Source organism: Bos taurus, chromosome 3 (genome assembly GCF_002263795.3).
Source record: "Bos taurus isolate L1 Dominette 01449 registration number 42190680 breed Hereford chromosome 3, ARS-UCD2.0, whole genome shotgun sequence".
NCBI lineage: Eukaryota > Metazoa > Chordata > Mammalia > Artiodactyla > Bovidae > Bos > Bos taurus.
Window position 1 is genome coordinate 331,234 of NC_037330.1, and position 26,545 is coordinate 357,778.

At 41.6% G+C, this 26,545-nt stretch overlaps 1 long non-coding RNA gene across 1 annotated transcript; it reads left to right on the forward strand.

Annotated features, from left to right (window-relative positions):
• The first annotated feature begins 3,356 nt into the window (after positions 1-3,356).
• Positions 3,357-11,307, forward strand: LOC104971401 (uncharacterized). The gene is made up of 3 exons (XR_003033868.2): positions 3,357-3,647; positions 7,261-7,386; positions 8,188-11,307. It is a non-coding gene; the product is annotated as an uncharacterized lncRNA (long non-coding RNA).
• The last annotated feature ends 15,238 nt before the right edge of the window (positions 11,308-26,545 follow it).

The window sequence follows — 26,545 nt, forward strand, 5'->3', positions numbered from 1 at the left end:
TGATCTCTCTCTCTCTCTCTCTCTCTCTCTCTCTCTCTCTCTCTCTCTCTCAGCTATCTGGGGGGCTTTCCAGGTGGCGCTAGTGGTAAAGAAATCGCCTACAGGTGCTGGAGACATAAGAGATGCAATTTGATCCCTGGGTTGGGAAGATCCCCTGGAGGAGGGCATGGCAACCCACTCCAGTATTCTTGCCTGGAGAATCCCATGGACAGAGGAGCCTGGCAGGCTGCAGTCCATAGGATCACAAAGAGTCAGACACGACTAAAGCCTTTCAGCCGCCACCGCCAACTATATGGGGCCAAATCCTGTTTCTAGATTGTTTACCTTCTTAATTTCTTGTTCACCCTAAGGGGTGGCAGATGTAGCAGATGGCTTCTTCTTGCATTCCCCCACCCCCAGCTCCTCAGCAATCTGTGTGGGGTGGGGGAGAGGGCGTGGGGTGTTGGTGGCATCTGCTGGTTTGCAGGCATTGTGTTCCATTTTGGGAGCCTTCATTCACATTTGGAGGCCTGAAATCACTGATGGCTGTGACATTTCTTGCTCACCATATGGCAGAAAATATTTCATTTCACCTTGGTTTGTTGTACTGAAACCAGACTCCAGTGCTAATGATTCTATGTTAGAGAATCCATGTTACCTTCAGATGGTGCATAGACAGGACATGGTCTCACATCTCAAACTGCTTGCTGGGAAATGTCTGGAAAACTAATTTCAAGTGTAAAAAGGCTTAGAAAAAAGAAATCCACAGGGAGAGTACCAGGAGTACCCACTAGAGAATATTCCTATACCCTCTTTCTCCACCATGAACACACACACACAGGAGAACATTCATGAAAGAGTAGGAATGCTGTGTCTGAATGGAGAGAATTTAGATGTTACCAAGAACTTGACCTTTAGAAAGTATTGTAAATCAACTAAGCAAAGGGATTTGCACAGGACCCTATACAAATCAGTCAAATAGCTGTAATTACATGTTTATGTGATTTCATCTTTATGGATAGGCTGTGCTTTATAATTTTAGTTTACACCTGAGATCTTGAACAACAAATGCTACTGCTCTTGCCTGGATGCTCTTTACCCTCGTTTCACTCAAGTAAATTCCTACACGTCTTTCAAGACTCTTCAAATATAAGGACACAGTGAGAAGTCCATCCATAGTGGAGTTAGGAAGAAATGGGTGTTAAACGTCTTACCGTCACTTACTAGCTGTGTAACATTGAGCAATTTACTTAACCTTTCTCATGCATAAAATGGACACAAATGACCACCTCTGCAAGTGATTGTGGGCAGTAAACATGGCAGTTTATAGAAAGTCTGGAACATGGCAGGCATTCAGTTAGCAACTCATGGGAGCCAGCATTACTCTGCCTCATCCTATAAGCCTGCTCTAGGCCATACTAACATGGCAGTTGCTCTTTCCTCTGTGTTCCCGGAGCCCCTTAAGCATACTGTAAATACTTACCTTTATTACACGCCTGTCTCCTCTACATTGGGAGACCCTCACAGTGCCACTCATCTCTTTATTCCCTGAACCCAGAGAAGACCCACAAAACAGGTGCTCAGTAAATTCACATTTAGTGAGTGAATGAATGAATGAGAAACTTGCCTCTGTCTTTTGCAATTCAGTGAATTTAACAGCCAGATTGGCAGATATGGTGACATTTAAATGGCCATGCTATGTAACTCAGCAGAGAAAGCCTATTTTTGTTAGCAAAGTGAGACCCACTGGTCTGCCCTCCACCTCCACCTCCACTCTGCATTCATGAGAGTCAGTGAGATTTTGATAAGAAAGACCATACTTGTAATCTCACCTCATGCCTAAAATTAGTATTTCTCTTTCGACTGGGTAGGGATAGACTGCTCTTAGCCCAGGCTGGCAAGGGAGCCTGAAAACCACAAATACACGCACACATGCATTAAAGAACACAGGACACTGTGGTTATTTGGGATCTCTCAACACTGTGACACCCCGTTCTCGTGGTTAACACTGCTCAGGTCCCAGGGAGCTGCTTATCCATGTTTTCTAGCCAGTGTCCTTGAAACAGAAGGCAACATCTGTGAAGTTCCTAGGTTGTGCCACTACCTGTGCAGACAGAGACTGCTTCGCCAGTGAATACAAACAATGGAAGAGCTTAGGCAACGGAAGAAAGCTAAGTCCACTTGTCAGATCCCTCCACTAAGATTCCTTGAATGCAATAGATTCTTGTATAAGAACATACCATCTCCCAGCACTACGAAATAACCATTTTCTTGTTTTTCTGCATGCTCTAATTTAAGATCCCAGAGGTACCCATAAATTAATTCAGTATTTGCAGCAGTTCACATGGAGGCTGGCAAGTATTTTGCAAAATTAAACAATTCATATTACTCTTTAATATGAATACACATAAAGTATGTGAAACATGACTCTAACTTGATATTGAACACTTGAATCATAAATAACTTTATTTAATAAAACTTCATTACGTTTTCAAAATGTCAAGTAAAAAGTTTCAACTTTATTTAAATACTTGATATTCAATTCTTAATGTTTATTAATCATAAATTATATTTCTTCCCTTTAACTTTTGATTTTGAACATTTTAGAAAAATTACTCTTGAAAACATAAAAAAGTGACAATTTTATTTGAAAATTGAATTTATGTTGTTATAATATATTCCAATGGCTTTTAAAATAGTATTTAGACATATGGACTTCCATTTGTACAGTTTCTCAGGCCCTGAAAATCTTAGGGGAACACTTACTGGAAGTGGTCCAGTCAAAGGACTTTTGAGTTGTCTGAGGGGAAATGCTAGATGGGTTCAGATATAAAAGTACAAAGACTTTCTGTTTCATTTTTAGTTTCTTTATTTTATATTATAATTGATTTACAATGTTGTATTACTTTCACATATACAACAAAGTGGTTCAGTTATGTATATATAATATTCTTTTTCAAATTCTTTTCCTATATAGGTTATGACAGAATATTGAGTAGAGTTCCCTGTGCTGATAGAGTTAAAGCTTAGGGCCCTTTAAGGAGGAAGTGAACATTCTGGCTCATGATTTCCTCAAGCCTTGTGCAACAATGTACCCAGCCTCAGAACTGGCCTTTCTTTAGATCAGGAACTAAGGAACTAATGATCACACACACAAGGTCTTGCTCATGGAAATGCTTTTCTTAGGCTCTATATTAATGATTGTAACTGTAACAGATCTTGCCTGGGAACCTGTTTCTCAAGACTTGTACCCCTGATTACATAGCAACAGTATATCTTTCCCAGAGACCTTTCCTAGAATCCTTCCTCCCTGGCTAATCTTGTGCCAAAGTTATCTCAAAATGTATGCTTTGGGTAATGGTCTGGTGAAAGTCTTATGCCTTAAGGTATTCTTTTTATCTATTCTCAGCAACCAGCTGAGACGTAAATAAGGCCCTGCTTAAAATAGGGAGGTGGGTTCTCTGCTACCCACTTCTGATGTCTATGTCAGAAGCTTTTTCTGTCACTTTTACTTTAAAGGAAAATCTACACAAAACTCTGAGTGACTGAGACTGTTTTTGGTTTCAGAGTTAAAGCTTCTCCTTTGGAGACCACAAATCCGGTGGCAGTGTTCACCATTCACTGCTAAGCTATCATCTTGGGGGCTCATCCAGGATCTTCAAAGCAAGGTAAGAATACTCAGAGCTGGAACTCTTTTACTGTTTTACTGTAAAGGCTCTATTTTGCTAACTCAAAAGCATATGGACTGAAGTTCTTTTGCCCAATCAGCTTTTCCTGGTCTCTCCGACCATTTTGTAACTGCTTGGGGAATTTGAAGCTACTAACCTAGTGTGCCAATCACTTCAGTACTCTTGCCTTGAGATCCATATGAGCAGTATGAAAAGGCAAAAAGATAGGACACTGAAAGATTAACTCCCCAAATCAGTAGGTGCCCAATATGCTATTGAAGAAGAGTGGAGAAATAACTCCAGAAACAATGAAGAGACAGAACTAAAGCAAAAACAACACCCAATTGGGGATGTGACTGGTGATGGAAGTAAAGTCTGATGTGTAAAGAGCAATATATAGGAACCTGGAGTGTTAGGTCCATGAATCAGTGTAAATTGGAAGTGGTCAAACAGGAGATGGCAAAAGTGAACATCAACATGTTACAAATAGTGAACTAAAATGGACCAGACTGGGCAAATTTAATTCAGATGACCATTATATCTAAATACTGTGGGCAAGAATCCCTTAGAAGAAATGGAGTAACCCTCATAATCAACAAAAGAGTCTGAAATGTAGTACTTCAGTGCAACATCAAGAAAGACAGAATGAACCCTGTTCGTTTCCAAGGCAAACCATTCAATGTTATAGCAATCCAAGTCTATGCCCCAACCACTAATGCTGAAGAAGCTGAAGTTGAACGGTTCTTTGATGACCTACAAGACCTTCTAGAACTAACACCAAAAAGAAGTCCTTTAAGTCATACGGGACTGTAATGCAAAAGTAGGAAGTCAAGAGATACGTGGAGTAAAAGGCAAGTTTGGCCTTGGAGTACAAAATGAAGCAAGGCAAAGGCTAACAGAGGTTTACGAAGAGAACGCCTTGGTCATAGCAAACACCCTCCTCCAACAACACAAGAGATGACTCTACACGTGGACATCACCATATGGTCAATATCAGATTGATTATATGTTTTGCAGCCAAAGATGGAGAAGCTCAATATAGTCTGCAAAAACAAGACTGGGAGCTGACTGTGGCTCAGATCATGAACTCTTTATTGCCAAAATCAACTTAAATTGAAGAAAGTAAGGAAAACCATTAGAACATTCAGGTATGACCTAAATCGAACCCCTTATGATTACACAGTGACAGTGACAAATAGCTTCAAAGGATTAGATCCGATAGAGTGCCTGAAGAACTATGGACGGCAGTTAGTGACATTGTACAGGAGGCAATGATCAAGACCATCCCCAAGAAAAAGAAATGCAAAAAGCCAAAACGGTTGTCTGAGGAGGCCTTACAAACAACTGATGAAAGAAGAGAAGAGAAAGGCACAGGAGAAAAGGAGAGATAAACCCATCTGAATGCAGAGTTCCAAAGAATAGCATGGAAAGATAAGAAAGCCTTCCTCAATGATCAATGAAAGAAATACAGGAAAACAGCTTCTATTGTTTGGGAAAGATTAGAGATCTCTTCAGGAAAATTAGAGATACTAAGGGAACATTTCATACAAGCTCACAGTAACGGATAGAAATGGTATGGGCCTAACAGAAGCAGAAGATATTAAGAAGATTTGGCAAGAATACACAGAAGAACTATACAAAAAAGGTCTTAATAACCCAAATAACCACAGTGGTGTGATCACTCACCTAGAACCAGACATCCTGGAAAGCAAAGTCAAGTGGGCCTCAGGAAGCATCACTACAAACAAAGCTAGTGAAGATGTTGGAATTCCAGTTGAGCTATTTCAAATCCTAAAAGACGATGCAATGAAAGTGCTGCAATCAATATGCCAGCAAATTTGGAAAACTCAGCAGTGACCACAAGACTGAAAAAGGTCGATTATCTCACAAGCTAACAAAATAATGCGCAAAATTTCCAAGCCAGGCTTCAACAGAACTTTCAGATGTTCAAGCTGCATTTAGAAAAGGCAGAGGAACCAGAGAGATCAAACTGCCAATATCCACTGGATTATAGAGAAAGCGAGAGAGTTCCAGAAAAACATCTACTTCTGCTTTATTGACTACACCAAAGCCTTTGACTGTGTGGATAACAACAAACTGTGGGAAATTCTTAAAGAGATGGGAATACCAGACCATCTTACCTGCCTCCTGAGAAGTCTGTATGCAGGTCAAGTAGCAACAGCTAGAACTGGATGTGGAACAATGGACTGGCTTCAAATTGGGAAAGGAGTATGTTAAGGCTGTATATTGTCACCCTGCTTATTGCAGAGTACATCATGCGAAATGCCAGGCTGGATGAAGCACAAGCTGGAATCAAGATTGCCAGGAGAAATATCAATAACCTCAGATATGCAGATGACACCATCCTTATGGCAGAAAGTGAAGAGGAACTAAAGAGCCTCTTGATGAAAGTGAAAGAGGAGAGTGAAAAAGCTGGCTTAAAACTCAACATTCAAAAGATGAAGATCATAGCATCCAGTCCCATCACTTCATGTCAAATAGATGGGGAAACAATGGAAACAGTGACAGACTTGCTTCTCTTGGACTCCAGAATCTTTGCAGATGGTAACTGCAGCCATGGAATTAAATGACACTTGCCCCTTGGAAGAAAAGCTATGATCAACCTAGACAGTGTATTAAAAAGCAGAGACATCACTTTGCTGACAAAGTCAGTCTAGTCAAAGTGATGGTTTTTCCAGTAGTCATGTATGGATGTGAGAGTTGGATCATAAAGAAAGCTGAGCACTGAAGAATAGATGCTTTTGAATTGTGGAGATCACACCAGTCAATCCTAAAGGAAATAAGTCCTGAATACTCATTGGAAGGACTGATGGTGAAGCTGAAGCTCCAATACTATGGCCACCTGATGGGAAGAAGTGACTTATTGGAAAAGACCCTGATGCTGGGAAAGATTGAAGGCAGGAGGAGAAGGGATCAACAGAGGGTGAGATGGTTGGATGGCATCACCGACTCGATGGACACGGTCGCAAGGAGTTGGACGCGACTGAGCAACTGAACTGACTGAACTGAATCTAGTGTGCCAGTTTATAGACTTTCAGGGGACCTTCAATCCATGCTTCTATTGTGTTTTTCTAGCCAGACCCCCATTTCAAGTTTTACAGACACTGCAGGCACAGACACATTAGGGAGCTAGCTAGAACTCTAGCTCCAGGGACATCTCTCAGACTGGAAATCACCATCCTGACTTCAGAGACCCAGAGGCGAGTTCTTGTCACCACTATGCCTCTGGACTACATGGACAGAGACATTGCTGGTGAGCATGAGATTCCTGAGGATATAGATTGGGGCACCTCAGTTTGGGGCAAATTGGAAAAGCAGCACACTTCTTCCCTTGGTAATGCTAGCTCTTAGCAGACCAGAGAATGCCTGGTGGCTCTGGTCTCAGCTCCTTAGATAATCTTTCCGTACAATCTGCAGGACAGGAATAGAAAGGCTGACCTTGACACTCCATGAACAGGATAGACTATCTTTTCACCGCTGGCCAAGTCTTCATTGCCTCCTTGGAAATTCCATAGACTGGCATGGCTTTTCTCAGAAGAGACGTTTGGGTTTCACATTTGTCCCTTTGGACTTACCACTTTTCCTGCAACAGGGCACGAACACACACAGTACTCATGGTCACCTTGCGACTTTGGCATGGGGCGCATTCCAGAAGACTATCCTGTGGCACCCTGGATGGCGTCTGAGAAAAAGGGGAAACGAAATGAAGGCTTTGATGGTAAGGGACTAGACATCAATGTGGAATGCTACCAGGTCCGCTCCTGGTGCATCTCCACCCCTCCCTGACGGTGGAACGAGTAGGATCAAAGAGAACAGATAGTACACCCGAGCCAATAGGAGACGAGTTAAATCCAATCAGGGAAGGGACACTTAGGTGGAAAACTTGTCTCCACCACCATCTAGAACAGAGAGATACACCTCTGGTAGAAAAAAAAAGGGTGTCAGGTGCCACTTTTTCTCTCTTACAAATGGGAGCTTCACACCATTTCAGTCCCATCCCTTTAGACTGTATCTTGAAAAGCCTGGGAGGTAACTAAAGAAGTGGTGTAAAGTCACCAGGGGAAGCCACTTTGGGTTTCAACTCTGACCCATTGGTGTATAGAAAAGTCACTCAGAACACATAGCACTGTCTCATATCATAAGAGCACAAATGAACACAGTAATGAGAGGGGTACCCGCTCTTCAGGATTTGACCATAGGAGCCTTGGAGCAAGCTACACTGCTCCACCCAGCATGTGATATGAGACAAAAAGGAAGCCGTGGGGTGATCATTTTTGACAGGGACTGGCAACGGGTTTGGGACATAGCCAGGGACTTTCCCAACCAGTCCTCACCTTTCCCTCAGAGCAAGCTGAGAGAAAGATGGGCACCTGCACCAGATGAATGGGCAGACTCTGACCGGCCAGTGCAAGGGAGAGGCTAGATATTCTACCCATCACCCAGCAGAGACCTGGGGGAGGGGTGCTTCCACAGTAAGAAAGAACAGTCGCTGAACATCATCTCTTTCTTTGTCTTACAGATGGGAACATCACAAAGTGCCAGTGCTGCTGCTGCTAAGTCGCTTCAGTCGTGTCCGACTCTGTGCAACCCCAGAGGCGGCAGCCCACCAGGCTCCCCCATCCCTGGGATTCTCCAGGCAAGAACACTGGAGTGGGTTGCCATTTCCTTCTCCAATGCATGAAAGTGAAAAGTGAAAGTGAAGTCGCTCAGTCATAAGCGATTCTGAGGGACCCCATGGACTACAGCCTGTCAGGCTCCTCCATCCATGGGATTTTCCAGGCAAGAGTACTGGAGTGGGGTGCCACTGCCTTCTCCGAAAGGGCCAGTATTACCCACTAAATCTGGGATAAGTTTGATAATTGTAATCATCTTATTCATGTGGTTTGTTCCTTGTATCTGTAATTGTATAATGAATTTTGTATCTAAGCAGCTTGAGACTTTTAAGTTACAATGGTTCAAGCTCCTACAATTGCCACAGCCTCCTCCAACTGTTACTTGGGGCCTCTAGATCAGAGACCCTGAGGGTAAGGAGAATATGTTGCCTTAACAATTTAGGGTCTGTGCCACTTACCAACAGGAAGAAATTATATATGATTTCTCCACCCCTTTCCCTGACAACCATATTCTCCTAAAAGAAAAAGGAGGGAATGAGAGAGTTAAAGCTTAGGGCCCTTTAAGAAGAAGGTGAACATTCTTGCTCATGTTTCCCTTAAGCCTTGTGCAACAATGTATCTTGCCCAAGATCTGGCCTTTCTTTAGGTCTGGAAAATGATCACACACACACAGCACAGTATATTATTCATGGAAATGCTTTTCTTCAGTTCAGTTCAGTCACTCAGTCATGTCCGACTCTTTGTGACCCCGTGGACTACACCAGGCCAGGCTTCCCTGTCCATCACCAACTCCCAGAGCTTGCTCAAACTCATGTTCATCGAGCCGTTGTTGCCATACAACTATCTCATCCTCTGTCGTCCCCTTCTCCTGCCTTCAGTCTTCACCAGCATCAGGTTCTTTTCCCATGAGTCATATCTTCCTATCAGGTGGAGAAAATATTGGAGCTTCAACACCAGTCCTTCAAATGAATATTCAGGACTGATTTCTTTTAGGATTGACTGATTTGACCCCCTTGCAGTCCAAGGGACTCTCAAGAGTCTTCTCCAACACATCAAAAGCATCATTCTTCGGTGTTAGGTTTCTTTATTATCCAACTCTCACATCCATACATGATTACTGGAAAAACCATGGCTTTGACTAGACGGACATTTGTTGGCAAAATAATGTCTCTGCTTTTTAATATGCTGTCTAGGTTGATCATAGCTTTTCTTCCAAGGGGCAAGCATCTTTTATTTTCACAGCTGCAGTCACCAGCCACAGTGATTTTGGAGTCCAAGAAAATAGTCTGTCACTGTTTCCCCATCTATTTGCCATGAAGTGATAGGACTGGACACCATGATCTTAGTTTTCTGAATGTTGAGCTTTAAGCCAGCTTTTTCACTCACCTCTTTCACTTTCATCAAGAGGCTCTTTAGTTCTTCTTTACTTTCTGCCATAAGGGTGATGCCATCTGCACATCTGAGGTTATTGGTATTTCTCCTGGCAATCTTGATTCCAGCTCGTGCTTTATCCAGCCCAGTGTTTCTCATGATGTACTCTATGTATAAGCTAAATAAGCAGGGTGACAATATACAGCCTTGACGTATTCCTTTCCCAATTTGGAACCAGTCTGTTGTTCCATGTCCAGTTCTAACTGTTGCTTCTTGACCTGCATACAGATTTCTCAGGAGGCAGGTAAGGTGGTCTGGTATTCCTACCTTACCTGATTTTTCTTAGGCTCTATGTTAATGATTATAACTGTAACAAATATTACCTGGGAACCTGTTTCTCAAGACTTGTACCCCTGATTACATAGCAACAGTATACCTTGCCCAGAGACGTTGCCCAGAACCCTTTCTCCCTGGCTAAGTTTGTGCCAAAAATTATCTCAGGATGTATGCCTTGGGAAAGGGTCTGGTGGAACTCTTACAACCTTGAGGTGTTCTTTTTATCTATTCTCAGCAGCCAGTTAAGAAATATGTAAGGCCCCGCTTAAACTAGTGAGGTGGATACTCACCTAACCCCTTCTGATGTCTATGTCAGAAGCTTTTTCTGTCACTTTCACTTTAAATAAAAATCTACACAAAGTTATGAGTGACTGAGACTGTCTTTGGTCCCAGAGTTAAAGCTTCTCCTTTGGAGACCACGAATCCAGCTGCACCGTTCATCATTCACCACTATGTTATCCGTGCTATGCAGTATCGTTGATGGTTATCTCTTTTTTTCCCAAAAAACTTTTTTTTATTTTGTATTGGGATATAGGTGATTAACAGTGTTGTGGTAGCTTCAAGTGAATGGGGAAGAGATTCACCATCCACATACATGTATTCATTCTCTCTCAAACACCCCTCCCACCCAGGCTGGCACACAACATTGAGCAGAGTTCCGTGTGCTATATCATAGGTCCTTTTAGTTACCCATTTTAAATATAGCAGTGTATACATGACTCTCCCAAAGTCCCTAACTATCCTTTCTTAGCAACGATAAGTTCATTTTCTAAGTCTGCGAGTCTCTCTGTTTTGGAAGTAAGTTCATATGTATCATTTTTTCTTAGATTTCATGTATAAGGGATGTCATGTGATATTTCTCCTTCTCTGTCTAACTTACTTGACTCAGTATGACACTCTCTATATCCATCCATGTTGCTTCAAATGGCATCATTCATTCTTTAATGGCTGAGTAATATTCCATTGTATATATGAACCACATCTTCATTATCCATTCCTCTGTCAATGGGCATTTAGATTGCTTCCATGTCTTGGTTATTGTAAATAGTCAGGCAATGAACATTGGCGTGCATGTATCTTTTCAATCATGCTTTCTCCAGATATATGCCCAGGAGTGGGATTGCAGAGTCATATGGTAGCTCTATTTTTCACTTTTTAAGTAACCTCCATACTGTTCTCCATAGTGGCTATACCAATTTACATTCCCAGCTATAGTGTAGAAGAGTTCCCTTCTCTTTACACCCACTCCAGCATTTCTTTTTTGTGGATTTTTTGATGATAGCCATTCTATCTAAGAAATTTCTGTTTTAAAATGGGGAATGGGGGGAAACCTGCTATTAAGGCTTCAGTGTACAAGCTTTATTTCAAGCAGTGATAAAATTACTTGAAGCAGGATATTATAACTCTTATGATCCAGACAGCCTCATCTAGAGCAAAGCTCTTAACAGAATCTCATCCTGAGGCAGACAGGCTAGGTACCCATCTCCAGCAGGACTGGAGCAGGGGACCTTACCCCAGAAAAAGCCTGGTCAGTCTGTTGTTGTTGTTTAGCCCCTAAGTCATGTTCAACTCTGTGACCCCATGGACTGCAGGATACTAGCCTTCCCTATCCTTCACTATCTCCTGGAATTTGCTCAAACTCATGTCCATTGAGTCAGTGATGCCATCCAACCATCTCATCATCTGTCCTCTTCTTCTCCTGCTGCCCTCAATCTTTCCCAGCATCAGGGTCTTTCCCAAGGAGTCTGTTCTTCACAACAGGTGGCCAAAGTAATGGAGCTTCAGCTTCAGCATCAGTCCTTCCAACTCCAAATTCAGAGTTGATCGCCTTTAGGATGGACTGGTTTAATCTCCTTGCTGTCTAAGGGACTCTCAAGAGTCTTCTCTAGCCCCACAATTTGAAAGCATCAGCGCTTCCACGCTCAGCCTTCTTTATGGCCCAACCCTTACATCCATACATGACTACTGGAAAAATGATAGTTTTGACTTTTTGACCTTTGTCAGCAAAGTGATGTCTCTTCTTAATAGTCTGTTTGTCATAGCTTTTTTTTTTAACCAAGAAGCAAGTATCTTATTTTCATGGCTGCAGTCACTGTCTGCAGTGATTTTGGAGTCCAAGAAAATAAAGTCCTTCACTGTTTCCATTGTTTCCCCATCTATTTGCCATGAAGTGATGAGACTGGATGCCATGATCCTAGTTTTCTGAAGGTTGAGTTTTAAGAAAGCTTTTTCACTTTCATTAAGAAGCTCTTTGGTTGCTCTTCACTTTCTGCCATAAGGGTGGTATTATCTGTATATTTGAGGTTGTTTATATTTCTCCCAGAAATCTTGATTCCAGTTTGTGATTCATCTAGCCTGGCAGTTCACATGATGTACTCTGCGTATTAGTTAAATAAGCAAGGTGACAATATACAGCCTTGATATACTTCTTTCCCAATTATTAACCAGTCTCCTGTTCCATGTCTGGTTATAACTGTTGCTTCTTGATCTGCATACAGATTTCTCAGGAGGCAGTTTAGGTGGCCTGGTATTCCCATCTCTTTAAGAATTTTCCATAGTTTGTTGTGATCCACATAGTCAAAGGCTTTTGTTTAGTCAATGAAAAAGAAGTAGTTGTTTTTCTGAAATTCTCCTACCTTTTCTATGATCCAGTGGATGTTGGAAATGTCAGGTTCCTCTGCCTTTTCTAAACCCAGGTTGTACATCTGTAAGTTCTCAGTTTAAGTACTGTTGATGCCTAGCTTGAAGGATGTTGAGCATTACCTTGCTAGCACATAAAATGAGCACAAATGTGTGGTACTTTGAACTTTCATTGGCACTCCCCTCCTTTGGAATTGGAATGAAAACTCACCTTTTTCAGTCCTGTGGACACTGCTGAGTTTTCCAAATTTGCTGACATCTTGAGTGCAGCACTTTTACAGCATCATCTTTTAGGATTTGAAATAGCTCAGCTGGGACTCCATCATCTCCACTAACTTTGTTCATAATGATGCTTCCTGAGGCCCACTTGACTTCTCATTCCAGGATATCTGGGTTTAAATGAGTGATCACCATTGTGTTTATCTAGGTCATGATGATCTTTTTTGTATAGTTCTGTGTATTCTTCCCACCTCTTCTTAGAATCTTCTGCTTCTGTTAGGTCCATACCATTTCTGTAGTTTACTGTGTCTAACTTTTCATGAAATGTTCCCTTGGTATCTAATTTTCTTGAAGAGGTCTCAGGTCTTTCCCATTCTCTTGTTTTCCTGTATCTCTTTGCATTGACCAATGAGGAAGGCTTTCTTATCTCTCATTGCTATTCTTTGGAACTCTGCATTCAAATGGGTATCTTTCCTTTTATCCTGTGCCTTTTGCTTCTCTTCTTTTCTCAGCTGTTTGTAAAGCCTCCTCAGACAACCTTTTTGCATTTTGCCTTTTTGCATTTCTTTTTCTCAGGAATGGTGTTGATCACCACCTGTAAAAGTCATGAACCTCCATCCATAGGTCTTCAGGAAGTCTATCAGATCCAGTCCTTTGAATCTATTTATCATTTCCACTGTGTAGTCGTAAAAGGTTCGATTTAGGTCATATCTGAATGTTCTAGTGGTTTCCCCTACTTCCTTCAATTTAAGTCTGAATTTGGCAATAAGGTGTTCTTGATGTGAGCCACAGTCAGCACCTGGTCTTGTTTTTGCTGACTGTAAAAGAGCTTCTCCATCTTCCACTGCAAAGAATATAATCAATCTGATTTCAGTATTGACCATCTGGTAATGACCATGTGTAGAGTCTTCTCTTGCATTGTTTGAAGAGGATATTTGCTATGACCAGTGCTTTCTCTTGGCAAAACTCTGTTAGCCTTTCCTTGCTTCATGTTGTACTCCAAGGCCAAACTTGCTGTTACTCCAGGTACCTCCTGACTTCCTATTGTTGCATACAGTCCCCTATGATTTAAAGGACATCTTTTCTGGTGTTAGTTCTAGAAGGTCTTGTAGGTATCATAGAACAGTTCAACTTCAGCTTCTTCAGCATTAGTGGTTAGGGCACAGATTTGGATTACTGTGATATTGAATAGTTTGCCTTAGAAATGAGCCAAGATCATTCCGTCATTTTTAAGATTGCAGCAAAGTACTGCATTTCGGACACTTTTCTTGACCATGAGGGCTACTTCATTTCTTCTAAGTGATTCTTGCCCACAGTAGTAGATATAAAGGTCATCTGAATTAAATTCACCCTTTTCCATCCATTTCAGTTCAGTGATTTCTTAAATACCAATATTCACTGTTGTCATCTCCTGTTTGAACACACATACTTTCCTATTAGTGTCCAGAAGTCTGGAGAAGGTGGAGGCATGCATGGACAGTTTGGCCTCAGGCCAAATAATAGGGAGGAAATACAGCCCCACCCATCAACAGATAAGTGGATTAAAGATTTACCATCTCTTTAAGAATTTTCCAGTTTGTTGTTATCAAAGGGTCACAACACAAAGGAATACCAAACCACCTGACCTGCCTCCTGAGAAAGCTATATGCATGTCAAGAAATAAGTTAGAACCGGACATGGGTTATGTCCCAGTTAGAACTGGGATATGGCAAAAAACCACCACAATATTGTAAAGTAATTAGCCTCCAATTAAATTAATTTTAAAAAGAAAACAAAAAGAACTGGACATGGAAAAATAGACTGGTTCCAAATTGGGAAATGAGTATGTAAAAGCTGTATATTGTCACCCTGCTTATTTAACTTATATGCAGAGTACATCATGAGAAATGCCAGGATGGATGAAGCACAAGCTGGAATCAAGATTACCAGGAGAAATATCAATAACCTCAGATATGCAGATGACAGCATCCTTATGGCCAAAAGCGAAAAAGAACTAAAGAGCCTCTTGATGGAAGTGAAAGAGGTGAGTGAAAAAGTTGGCTTAAAACTCAACATTCAGAAAACTAAGATCATGGCATCCAGTCCCATTACTTCGTGGCAAATAGATGGGGAAACAATAGAAACAGTGACAGACTTTATTTTCTTGGGCTCCAAAATCTTTGAACATGGTGACTGCAGCCATGAAATTAAGAAACACTTGCCTCTTGGAAGAAAAGTTATGACCAACCTAGACAGCATATTAAAAAGCAGAGACATTACTTTGCTAATAAAGGTCCATCTAGTCAAGGCTGTGGTTTTTCCAGTAGTCATGTATGGATGTCAGAATTGGACTGCAAAGAAAGCTGAGTGCCGAAGAATTGCTGCTTTTGAACTGTGGTGTTGGAGAAGAGTCTTGAGAGTCTTCTGAACACCAAGGAAATCCAACCAGTCAATCCTAAATGAAATCAGTCCTGAATATTCATTGGAAGGACTGATGCTGAAGCTGAAACTCCCATCAAATCACCTGATGTGATGAACTGATTCATTGAAAAAGATCTCAATGCTGGGAAAGATTGAAAGCAGGAAGAGAAGGGGACAACAGAGAACAAGATTGTTGGATGGCATCACCAACTCTATGAACATGAGTTTGAGTATGCTCTGGGAGTAGGTGATGGACAGGGAAGCCAGGCATGTGACAGTCCATGGGGGTCACAAAGAGTCGGACACAACTGAGCAACTGAACTGACTGAGCATGCCCCGCCCATCATTATAAGACCCAGTTTCCCCCTCAGTCAGGCTCTCCCATCAGGAAGCTTCCATAAGCCTCTTATCCTTATACATCAGAGGGCAGACAGAATGAAAACCACAGTCACAGAAAACTAACCAAACTGATGACAGCCTTGTCTAACTAATGAAAATACGAGCCATGCCATGTAGGATCACCCAAGATGGACAGGTATGGTGGAGGGTTCTGACAAAGAGTGGTCCACTGGAGAAGGGAATGGCAAACCACTTCAGTATTTTTGCCTTGAGAACCCCATGAACAGTATGAAAAGGCAAAAAGATAGGACACTGAAAGATGAACTCCTCAGATCAGTAGGTGCCCAATATGCTACTGGAGAAGAGCAGAGAAATAACTCCAGGAAGAATGAAGACATGGAGCCTAAGTGAAAACAACACCCAGTTGTGTATATGACTGGTGATGGAAGTAAAGTCTGATGCTATAAAGAACAATACTGCATAGGAACCTGGAATGTTTTGCCCATGAATCAAGGTAAATTGTAAGCAGTCAAACAGGAGATGGCAAGAATGAACATTGACATTTCAGGAATTGGTGAACTAAATGGACCAAAAAGGGCAAATTTAATTCAAATGACCATTATATCTAATACTGTGGCAAGAATCTCTTAGAAGAAATGGAATTGCCCTCATAGTAAACAAAAAAGTCAGAAATGCAGTACTTTCGTGCAATCTCAAAAATGACAGAATGGTATCTGTTCATTTCCAAGGCAAACCATTCACTATCACAGTAATCCAAATCTATGCCCCAACTACTAATGCTGAAGAACCTGAAGTTGAATGGTTCTATGATGACCTACAAGACCTTCTAGAACTAACACCAAAAAATCCTGTCCTTCATCACAGAGGACTGGAATGCAAAATTACAAGTCAAGAGATACCTAGAGTAAAAGGCAAGTTTGGCCGTGGAGTACAAAATGAAGCAGGGCAAAGGCTAACAGATTTTTGCCAAGAGAATGCACTGGTTATAGCTAACACCTTCTTCCAACAACACAAGAGATGACTCTACACATGGACATCACCAGATGGTCAATACTGAAATCAGATTAATTATATTTTTTTGCAGTGGAAGATGGAGAAGCTCTATACAGTCAGCAAAATCAAGACCAGGAGCTGACTGTGGCTCATATCATGAACTCCTTATTCCCAAATTTAGACTTAAATTGAAGAAAGTAAGGGAAACCACTAGAGCATTCAGGTATGACCTAATCAAACCCCTTACAATTATGCAGTGGAAGTGATAAATAGATTCAAAGGATTAGATCTGATAGAAAAGAGTGCCTGAAGAACTATGGATGGCGGTTCATGACATTGTACAGGAGGCAGTGATCAAGACCATCCCCAAGAGAAAGAAATGCAAAAAGGCAAAATGGTTGTCTGAGGAGGCCTTACAAACAAGTGAGAAAAGAAGAGAAGTGAAAGGCACAGGAGAAAAGGAAAGCTATATCCATCTGAACGCAGAGTTCCAAAGAATAGCAAGTAGAGATAAGAAAGCTTTCCTCAGATCAATCCAAAGAAATACAGGAAAATAATAGAATGGGAATGGCTAGAGATCTCTTCAAGAAAATTAGAGATACTAAGGGAACATCTCATGCAAAGATGGGCACAGTAAAGGACAGAAACATTATGGACCTAACAGAAGCAGAAGATACTAAGAAGAGGTGGCAAGAATACACAGAAGAACTATACAAAAAATATCTTCAAGATGCAGATAGGCACAATGGTGTGATCACTCACCTAGAGCCAGGTGGAATGAGAAGTTAAGACAGCCTCAGAGACATCATTATGAACAAAGCTAATGGAGGTGATGGAGTTCCAGCTGAGCTATTTCAAATCCTAAAGGATAATGCTATGAAAGTGCTGCACTCAATATGTCAGCAAATTTGGAAAACTCAGCAGTGTCCAGGACTAGAAAAGGTCAGTTTTCATTCCAATCCCAACGAAAGGCAATGCCAAAGAATGCTCAAACTACAATTGCAGTCATATCACACGCTAGCAAAGTAATGCTCAAAATTCTCAAAGCAAGGCTTTAATAGCACGTGAAGGGCAGAGACATTACTTTATCAACAAAGGTCTGTCAAGGCTATGGTTTTTCCAGTAGTCATGTATGGATGTGAGAGTTGTACTATAAAGAAAGCTGAGCGATGAAGAATTGATTCTTTTGAACTGTGGTGTTGGAGAATACTCTTGAGAATCCCTTGGACTGCAAGGAGATCCAACCAGTCCATCCTAAAGAGATCAGTCCTGAGTGTTCATTGGAAGGACTGATGCTGAAGCTGAAATTTCAATACTTTGGCCACCTGATGTAAAGAGCTGACTCATTTGAAAAGACCCTGATGCTGGGAAAGATTGAGGGCAGGAGGAGAAGGGGATGACAGAGGATGAGATGGCTGGATGGCATCACTGACTCAATGAACATGAATTTGGGTAAACTCCGGGAGTTGGTGATGGACAGGGAGGCCGGGTGTCTGCAGTTCATGGGGTTGCAAAGAGTCGGAAAGGACTGAGTGACTGAACTGAACAGAGAACTTCCAGATGTTTAAGTTGGATTTAGAAAAGGCAGGGGAGCCATAGGTCAAATTGCCAACATCCATTGGATCATAGAGAAAGCAAGAGAGTTCCAGGAAAAACATCTACTTCTGCTTTACTAACTACACCAAAGCCTTTGACTGTGTGGATCACAACAAACTGTGGAAAAATCTTAAAAAGATGGGAATACTAGACCACCTTACCTGCCTCCTGAGAAATCTGTATGCAGGTCAAAAGCAACAGTTAGAACCGGACATGAAAAAACAGACTGGTTCCAAATTGGGAAAGGAGTATGTCAAGACTATACATTGTCACCCTGTTTATTTAACTTATATGCAGAGTACATCATGCAAAATGCCAGGATGAAACACAAGCTGGAATCAAGAGTGCAGCGAGAAATATCAATAACCTCAGATGTTCAGATGACCCCACCCTTATGGGAGAAAGTAAAGAGGAACTAAAAAGCCTCTTGATGAAAGTGAAAGAAGAGAGTGAAAAGGCTGGCTTAAAACTCAACATTCTGTGGGAGAAGACGAGGGTGGGATAATTTAAGAAATCCATTGAAACATGTATATTACCATATGTGAAATAGATCACCAGTCCAGGTTTGATACCTGAGACAGGGTGCTCAGGGCCGGAACATTGGGATGACTCTGAGGCATGGGATGGGGAGGGATGTGGGAGGGGGCTTCAGAATGGGCAACACATGTACACCCATGGCTGATTCATGTCAATGTATGGCAAAAACCACTACAATATTGTAAAGTAATTAGCCTCCAATTAAAATAAATTAATTTATTTTCTTAAAAACCTCAACATTCAAAAAATGAAGATCATGGCACCCAGTCCCATCATTTTATGGCAAATAGATGGGAAAACAATGGAAACAGTGACAGACTTTATTTTCTTGGGCTCCAAAATCTTTGCAGATTGTGACTTCAGCCATGAAATTAAAAGGCATTTGCTCCTTGGAAGAAAAGCTGTGACCAACCTAGACAGCATATTAAAAAGCCAGAGACATTACTTTGCTGACAAAGTTCTATCTAGTCAAAGCTATGGTTTTTCCAGTAGTCATTTATAGATGTGAGAATTGGACCATAAAGAAAGCTGAGTGCCTAAGAATTGATGCTTTTGAACCATGGTGTTGGAGAAGGCTCTTGGGAGTCCCTTGGACTGGAGGAGATTAAACCAGTTAGTCCTAAAGGACATCAATCCTGAATGTTCATTGGAATGACTGATGGTGAAGCTGAAACTCCAATACTATGGTCCCCTGATGCAAAAAAACACTCATTTGTAAAGACCCTGATGCTGAGAACGATTGAAGGCAGGAGGAGAAGAAGCCGATGGAGGATGAGATGGTTGGATGGCAGCACTGACTCCATGGACATGAGTTTGAGCAAGCTCCGGGTGTTGGTGGTGGAGGGGGGAGCCTGGCATGCTGCAGTCCATGGGGTGGCAGGGAGTTGGACATGACTGAGCAACTCAGCTGAACTGAACAGACTTTTCCTTGACTCGTGGACCTAACATTTCAGGTTTCCGTGCAATGGTATTCTTTACAGCATCAGATTTTACATTCTCCACCTGAAACATCCACAACTGGGTTCTATTTCCACTTTGACTCAGCCTCTTCATTCTTTCTGTAGCTATTTCTCCACTTTTGCCCGTAACATATTGGACACCTACTGACCCGGGCCGGGGGGGAGGTGCTCATATTCCAATTTCATATCATTTTGCCTTTCCAAACTCCTTGTGGGGTTCTCAAGGCAAGAATCTGAAATGGCTTGCCATCCCCTTCTCCTGTGGACCATGTTTTGTCAGAACTCTCCACCATGACCCATCTAACTTCAGTAACCCTGCACAGCATGGCTCATAGTTTCATTAAGTTTCACAAGGCTGTTATCCATGTGGTCATTTAGGTTTGTTGTCTTTTGTTTCATTCTGAAGGCCAAGGGATTGTAGTTATTTGATATTCTGTCTTCTCTCTAATGAATGAGGATAAGAAGTTTGTGCACCTTCCTGATGTGAGGGACTCTCTGTGGGGAAAACTGGGTCTTCCTCTGTTGGGCACAGCCATGATCAGTAAATCTTTATACCAATTTTCTGCTTATTGGTGTGGCTGTGATCCCTCGCTGTAGTTTGGCCCAAGGCAGCCCAGTCCTGGAATCTGCAGTCGCTATGATAGGGCCACAGGCTATGGTAAGGCGATTGGCAACCTCTTTCAAGAGGACCTATGCCAACATGCTGTGCCTCCCAGGATGACTGCTGCCAGTGCCCCCAACCCTGTGGCAGGCCCACATCTCTGCAAGAGATGTCATAGGCAAGTCTACCTCAGTCTCCTGTGCACTCACTGTTCCTTTCCCCTGGGTTCTGATGTTCACAGGGTTTTGTTTGGGCCCTCCAAGAGTCTCTGTTTCCCTCAGTTTTGTGAAAGTTCCATAATCAACCTCCACTGAGCTTCAGACCTGGGGATTCCCAGTCTCTTGGCTGGATCCCAGGTTGAGAAGTCTGATGTGGGGTCTAGGACCTTCCCAACAGTGCGAGAACTTCTATGGTATAATTGTTCTCCAGTTTGTGGGTTGCCCACTTGATGGCTCTGTGGTAGGGCTAATGGCGAACTCCTCCAAGAGGTCAGTCTCTTCCCTCAAAAATCCCTCCATCCTCTCCAAGGCAGCCTCCCTGTTCCACATTGATTAGCCTCACTGCCTTCAATCCTTTCACATTTATTGAGCACCTATTACATACATAGACAACTTACTAAAAAGCAGAGACATCACTTTGCCAACAAAGGTTCGATAGTCAAAGCTATTGCTTTTCTAGTAGTCATGTACCGATGTGAGAGTTGGACCATAAAGAAGGCTGTCCACCAAGAAGAGATGCTTTCACATTGTGGTGCTGGAGAAGACTCTTGTGAGTCCCTTGGACAGCAAGGAGTTCAAACCAGTCAGTCCTAAAGGAAATCAACCCTGAATATTCACTGGAAGGACTGATGCTGAAGCTGAAGTTCCAATATTTGGCCACCTGATGCAAAGAGCCCACTCACTAGAAACGATCCTGATGCTGGCAGAAAGTAAGGGCAGGAGGAAAAGAGGCCGACAGAGGATGAGATGGTTGGATGGCATCACTGACTCAGTGCACATGAGTTTGAGGAAACTCCAGGAGATAGTGAAGAACAGGGAAGCCTGGTGTGCTGCAGTCCATGGGATTGCAGAGTTGGACACAACTGAGTGACTGAACAACAGGACTATATACCACACACACAGTCAGGTGCTTGACATACAAATGCAAAATTAAAGAAACATTATCCCTGCCTTCAGAGAACGTTAGAGACCAAACTCCTCTCCTACTGGAAAGAAGAAGGAAGCACTTTGAGTTAATTGCAGGACCCATAAGAAAGAGGAGGGAGACAGAATATTACAATCTGTACAATAGCCCTATATTACTAGCTCTCCCACAGTGCAAGCAATGGTCATGTAATACTTGAGGAACACTGTTTTAAAATACAAGATATCTTAAAATATCTTAAAAATAACTTCCTCCCCCACCTTGTTTTCATGGTTGCTGATTCATTTTTTAATTCATTTGTTATTTATTTTAAAAACATTTATAGAGTGCTATGTGCCAATTAAGAAATATGCAGTTCCTCGTCTCAAAGAGGATGAAGTTACATGTGATGAGGTTTTGACCATTTTAACAGGGAAATTAAAAAAGTCTTTAACAACAAAACACAATATATGTATGCACTTACAAGATATTTACTATGCAGTATACAACAAAGTGTCATGTATATGTGGTGGTATAATATCCATACTTTCTGGGGAGAACTTGTTTTCTCTATAATTACTTATAATTTTCTGAAATGATAGTGATAGAAAAGGTAGATATTTTAAAATATTCTTAGCAAATGTTTGTGGCCATCCACAACAGTGCCTTGACCTGAATTGTATGTTTGTTGTTGCTTAGTCACTAAGTCACGTCCAATTCTTTTGTGACCCCACAAGGGCTGTAACCCTCAAGGATACTCTGTTCATGATTTCCAAGGCAAAAATAGTTGAGTGGGTTACCATTTCCTTTTCTAGGGGATCTTCCTGACCCAGGGATTGAACCTGAGTCTCCTGCATTGCAGGTGGATTCTTTACCACTGAGCCACCTGGGAAGATCATATGAGGATCATATGAATTATATACATGATATTGTAGTAAAGTGGTCATGTGATTAGCTGTCATACTGTGAAAACTAGGAAAACTTAGGAAATCTGTAAGTCTGAGAACCACTGGTTTCATGTATCACATTTATAACCAGTTCCTCTCTACCTTTATTTACTTCTCCCAACCATAAAATGAATGTTTCAACAGGCTGGGTTTTCTGTTTGCTCTCTTCATACATTCATCTTTGGAAAGTTTATTCCTTTCAGGATTTCAACAACACATGTCTACAGTACTTTACAATTTATAAAGTTCTTTGTGTAAAGTAGTCCCTAGTGTCAGAAGGATATGTTTTTAAATCTGGATTCCTGTATTTATTAGTTTTGTAATCATGTATTACCAAACTCAGGTTTGACTATTTGCCACTCAAAAGTCAATATTCAATAGATAAGTGTTGGTTGGAAAGATTACTTTATTCAGGAGGCTGGCTACCTGGGGAGAAGGTGGACTTGAGAGGGTAACAGGAAGGAAGGCCAGGGGTCTCCAAATGGAGGAAATAGGTTACAAGTGTCAGACTTTTTTTTTTTTTTTAATCTCCCTCTCAAGCAGCAAGAGGAAAAAAACTACTAGTATTAAATTCTTTTCCATTCTCTATAAAAATTTTAAAAAAGGTTTCTCTTAAAATTCTATCTGCCATGATGAGGCGTAGTGCCACCTGAACTTAACTTTTCTCAAACCTTGAGCTAACCAATGTGTTTTTCTTATGGAAATGTTTTTCTTAAGCTATGTTAAAGAACTATGTATTTACCCTAGACTCTTTCCTCAAGTCAGTTCCACTCTTTCTTCAAGTCGGTTCCACTTATTGGTAAGACTCAGAACCAATAATTCAGTTCAATCACTCAGTCATGTCGGATTCTTTGCGACCCCATGGACTCCAATGCACCAGGCCTCCCTGTCCATCACCAACTCCCCGAATTTACACCAACTCATGTCCATTGAGTCGGTGATGCCATCCAACCATATCATTCTTTGTCATCCCCTTCTCCTCCTACCTTCAATCTTTCCCAGCCTCAGGGTCTTTTAAAATGAGTCAGCTCTTCACATCAGGTGGCCAAAGTATTGGAGTTTCAGCTTCAGCATCAGTCCTTCCAATGAATATTCAGGACTGATTTCCTCTAGGATGGACTGGTTGGATCTCCTTGCAGTCCAAGTGACTCTCAAGAGTCTTCTCCAACACCACAGTTCAAAAGCATCAATTTTTCGGCACTCAGCTTCCTTTATAGTCCAGCTCTCACATCCATACATGACTACTGGAAAAACCATAGCCTTGACTAGACGGACCTTTGTTGGCAAAGTAATGTGTCTCTGCTTTTTAATATGTTATCTAGGTTGGTCATAACTTTTCTTCCAAGGAGTAAGCGTCTTTTAATTTCATGTCTGCAGTCACCATCTGCAGTGATTTTGGAGACCAAGAAAATAAAGCCTATCACTGCTTCCACTGTTTCCCCATCTATTTGCCATGAAATGATGGGACTGGATGCCATGATCTTAGTTTTCTGAATGTTGAGCTTTAAGCCAACTTTTTCACTCACCTCTTTCACTTTCATCAAGAGGCTCTTTAATTCTTCTTCACTTTCTGCCGTAAGGGTGGTATCATCTGCATATCTGAGGTTATTGATATTTCTCCCAGCAATCTTGATTCCAGCTTGTGCTTAATCCAGCCCAATATTTCTCATGATGTACTCTGGAAATAAGTTAAATAAATAGGATGACAATATACAGCCTTGACATACTCCTTTCCCGATTTGGAACCAGTCTGTTGTTCCATGTCCAATTCTAACTGTTGCTTCCTGACCCTCATACATGTTTCTCAGGAGGCAGGTCAGGTGGTCGGTATTCCCATTGCTTTAAGAAGTTTCCATAGTTTATTGTGATCCACACAGTCGAAGGCTTTACTATAGTCAATGAAGCAGAAGTAGATGTTTTTCTGGAATGCCCTTGCTTTTTTGATGATCCAACAGATGTTGGCAATTTGATCTCTGATTTCTCTGCCTTTTCTAAAACCAGCTTGAACATCTGGAAGTTCACAGTTCACATACTGTTGAAGTCTAGCTTGGAGAATTTGGAGCATTACTTCGCTAGCGTGCGAGATGAGTACAATTGTGCAATACTTTGAACATTTTTTTTGGCATTGCTTTTCTTTGAGATTGTAATGAAAACTGACTTTTCCAGTCCTGTGGCCACTGCTGAGTTTTCCCAATTTGCTGGCATATTGAGTGCAGCACTTTCACAGCATCATCTTTTAGGGTTTGAATAGCTCAACTGGAATTCCATCACATCCACTAGCTTTGTTCATATAATGCTTCCTAAGGCCCACTTGACCTCACACTCCAGGATGTCTGGCTCTAGGTGAGCCAGACACCATCGTGATTTTCTGGGTCATTAAGATCTTTTTGTTGGAGAAGGCAATGGCAACCCACTCCAGTACTCTTGCCTGGAAAATCCCATGGACTGAGGAGCCTGGTGGTCTGCAGTCCATGGGGTCGCTAAGAGTCGGACAGGACTGAGAGACTTCACTTTCACGCATTGGAGAAGGAAATGGCAACCTGCTCCAGTGTTCTTGCCTGGAGAATCCCAGGGATGGGGGAGCCTGGTGGGCTGCCATCTATGGGGTCGCACAGAGTCGGACACAACTGAAGCTACTTAGCAGCAAGATCTTTTTGTATAGTCCTTCTGTGTATTCTTACCACCTCTTCTTAATATCTTCTACTTCCACACCATTTCTTTCCTTTTTTGTGAACATCTTTGCATGAAATGTTCCATTGGTATCTGTAATTTTCTTGAAAAGATCTCTAGTCTTTCCCAAACTATTGTTTTCCTCTACTTCTTTGCATTGATATCTTAGGAAGGCTTTCTTACTCTCCTTTCTATTTCTTGGAACTCTGCATTCAGATGGATATATCTTTCCTTTTCTCCTTTGCCATTAACTTGTCTTCTTTGCTTAGCTATTTTTAAGGCCTCCTCTGACAACCATTTTGCCTTTTTGCATTTTTTCTTCTTGGGGATGGTTTTGATCACTGCCTCCTGTACAGTGTTATGAACCTCTGTCCATAGTTCTTTAGGCACTCTATCTATCATATCTAATCCCTAGATTCTATTTGTTACTTCCACTGTATAATTGTAAGATATTTGATTTATGTTGTAACTGAATGGCATGGTGGTTCTCCCTACTTTCTTCAGTTTAAGTCTGAATTTGGCAACAAGGTTTTTTTGATCTGAGCCACAGTCAGCTCCAGGTCTTGTTTTTACTGACTGTATAGAGCTTCTCCACCTTTGGCTGCAAAGAATATAATCAATCTGATTTCAGTATTGACCATCTGGTGATATCCATGTGTAGAGTCATCTTTTGCATTGTTGGAAGAAGTTGTTTGCCATGACAGGTGCATTCTTTTGGCAAAACTCTGTTAGCTTTTGCCCTGCTTCATTTTCCTCTGAAGCCAAATTTGCCTGTTATTCCAGGTGTCTCTTGACTTCCTACTTTTGTAATCCTATCCCCTATGATGAAAAGGACAACTTTTTTTGGTGTTAGTTCTAGAAGGTCTTCTAGGTATTATAGAACTGTTCAACTTCATTCTTCAGCATTAGTGGTGGGGGCATAGGCTTGGGTTACTGTGATATTGAATGGTTTGCCTTGGAAATGAACAGAGATCATTCCATCATTTTTGAGACTGCACCAAAGTACTGCATTATGGACTGTTTTGTTGACTATGAGGGCTGCTCCATTTCTTCTAAGGGATTCTTGCCCACAGTAGTAGATATAATGGTCATCTGAATTAAATTAGCCCATTCTGGTCTTTAGCTCACTGATTCCTAAAATGTCAATGTTCACTCTTGCCATCTCCTGTTTGACCACTTCCAGTTTACCTTTATTCATGGACCTGACATTCCAGGTTCCTGTGCAGTATTGATCTTTATAGAATTGAACTTTACTTCCACCACCAGACACATCCACAACTGGGCATTGTTTTTGCCTTGACTCAGCCTCTTCATTCCTTCTGGAGCTATTTCTCTACTCTTCTCCAGTAGCATATTGGGTACCTACCAACCTGGGGAGTTCATCTTTCAGTGTCAAATCTTTTGCCTTTTCATACTGTTTGTGTGGTTCTCAAGGCAAGAATGCTGAAGCGGTTTGCCATTCCTGTCTCCAGTCAACCACTTTTTGTCAGAACTCTCCATCAAGACCCGTCCA